The sequence below is a fragment of the Lucilia cuprina genome, chromosome X, assembly GCF_022045245.1.
Source record: "Lucilia cuprina isolate Lc7/37 chromosome X, ASM2204524v1, whole genome shotgun sequence".
Classification (NCBI taxonomy): Eukaryota; Metazoa; Arthropoda; class Insecta; order Diptera; family Calliphoridae; genus Lucilia; species Lucilia cuprina.
The window spans coordinates 13,314,523-13,317,206 of NC_060949.1; the positions used below are offsets into that span (position 1 = coordinate 13,314,523).

Here is a 2,684-nt window from a genome sequence, read left to right on the forward strand (position 1 = left end):
TTGCGATTTTTTTTCTATGTAAACAAACAGGAATTTTGACAGATAAGATTGTAAAAGCTGATGATCAGCTGTGCGGACGAGGCTACCTTATTAAGTGTACACTGGTAATAACAAAACATCACAAAACAACATTCATATCACAGATCTTTATCACAGAGATTTCCAATAAACATATTGCGGTTACTTAAGACTACTATTGCACTTTAACATTCTAAGAATATTATCAACGTGAACTCATGACTGTGTCTTACCGGGCCCCATACGTTTCAATTAAGTTCGTGATTAATTATTGAAATATTCGTACAAATAGTGATTGGATGTAAAACATGTTTTTGAAAACTGACAACATAGATCCGGTACAAGAAATATTAACTGGTGTTTTGAATATTTTAGTGATAGTTTGACACAAGAGATGTATAGTGATAGTTAGTGGTGGTTATAATTGTTAACTGTTTTTTTTTGGGTTTTGATTAGGATGGCGGTGCATCAAGCACTCATATTGCCAGGTTATCACACGTTTGTCCAGAGAAAACCCCACCAACCGACCTATACCTTCATATAGGAAGTTGGAGCATCCGGACTTGATTTCATCAAAAGTATTAATGGTCTCCACCAGTATTGTTTGAGTTTAAATGGTCTCCACCAGGTTATATCGTGAGTATTTTATGGTCTCCACCAGTTAAAAACGTTTGAGTATTCTATGGTCTCCACCAATAAAACATAACCTCACTTGAGGTAAAACGAAAGCACGAGGTTAATGTAGACAACATGCAACTTTGAACAGTTACATGAAGTAATACATTACACCAGTGCGAGCGAGACGCAAAACTGTCGAAAGCCAGGCAACAAACACAAGCCTGAACGCGTTTAAGAAATAATCGCGATGACGCGAGAGTTGTTCCCCAACTCAGACCTGAATTACGACTGATTGTTAACTGTGGCAATTTTAAAACTATTGTGTGAATTGTGGCAAAATGTATTGAAAAAGTCAACACCCTGAACGCTTATGATGTGATTGTGATTAAATACATAAAAGAAATTGTGGTTAATTTAAAGTAATCATAAAATCAAGAATTTATAAAATAAATGTTAAGGTTATAAAAGTTGTAGACAAAAGCATGCAAGTAATAAAATAAAATATAAAAATTACAGATAAACAAATGAATAAATAAGCAACCAATTATGTATTTCAATAATAAACTAAGATCTAAATCATGCAAAAGAATTATAATTAAGAATAAATTACGAAATAAATAAATAATAAATAAACTTAATAATAAACTAAATTAAAACATGCATAATAGTATAGTTGAGTGAATAAATAAATAACTAACTTAAAATTTAATGTAAAAATTGGACATAACAAAGTAAATACCATAAACATGCGATTAAATAAATAAATAATTAAATAAATAAATATACATATCAATAAGTAAATAAATAAATAAATAAACATATAAATAAGAAAATAAATACGAAACACATAATTGTATAAATATATAAAATAATCAAACACATAAATACGTAAACAATAAAATAAATAATATAATAAATCACTAACACAAATTATAAAATATAAATAAGTCAATAGAATATGAAAATAATTGTATAAATAAGCAAATAATCAAAAAAAAGTAAACAAATAAGTCAATAAGTAATATCATAAATAAAAAGTATTAAAATTCATGCATGCAGTTTCATAATAAAGTTTGGCATGCATATATAAAGATAAATAATACTAAAATTTATAATAATATAGCTTAAAGTTTATAATTAAAATGTTTCTTTAATTGGTTTGGGCAATGATGGACGGATGTGGAGGTCAAAGCGGTTACCAAAGCTTTACGAATTCTTCATGTGGTATACAATCAACAATACTACAAACAAAACAAAGTTATCTACAGTCAAATTGCACATGACACTGATACTACACACTTCATGAAACAGATCATCACAGGCTATCAGGTATCACTAACAATAAACATAATACATAACTTTATAAATAATTGAAATCTAAAACAAATCATTTTCAGGACAAATGGATATAACTCTGATACAACACACTTCATGAAACATATCAATGACAGGATATCAGACGTTGAACAACATTTAACACTGAACTTGATTATCAACAACAAAAACTACCAGTTTATTCTAAAATTTGTCACTAGAAAGACTGAAACTCAACGCTGATACAACACACTTCGCTATACACATGATACGACAGGATATCAGACATTAAACAACAGTCTACACTAATAACGATTTCGGACTAAACTCAAAAAACTAATTCAAAACAAAAACGAAACGAACACAATACAGTTGGGGACACTTCGGGTCACTCGCAAGCTATTGTATTTCATTTCTAAAGGCACATGTCTTCGCCGGGGACCATATCCTCAAGTTCCATGTACATACGACCCTCCATATCGTCTTAGAGCGACTGTATTTGGTTATTGCACTTTGAATTGGCTATTGCCACACGTTTCGGTGTTGTACGTGTCCTAATTCTTACAACTTAAGAAATCTGTCATGGATTAGATAGACTTCTTAAGTTGTCCATTTAGTTTGGGCGCCATATTGTTACGGAATGTGTTTCTGGCGAGGTTTCCAGCTAACTCGGGCATGTATAAGTCCTCAGGCGGTTCCAACCCTACTCACCAGACACAGAACCGAACACTAAA

General features: G+C 31.0%; 1 protein-coding gene and 1 long non-coding RNA gene across 5 annotated transcripts in view; both read left to right on the forward strand.

Annotated features, from left to right (window-relative positions):
• LOC111685236 (RING finger protein 11) overlaps positions 1-2,684 on the forward strand; it is a 91,323-nt gene that overhangs the window by 84,195 nt on the left and 4,444 nt on the right. The gene's annotated exons all lie outside the window — the stretch shown is intronic.
• Positions 1,593-2,684, forward strand: LOC124421409. Its single transcript, XR_006941646.1, has 2 exons — positions 1,593-1,965; positions 2,034-2,684. It is a non-coding gene; the product is annotated as an uncharacterized LOC124421409 (long non-coding RNA).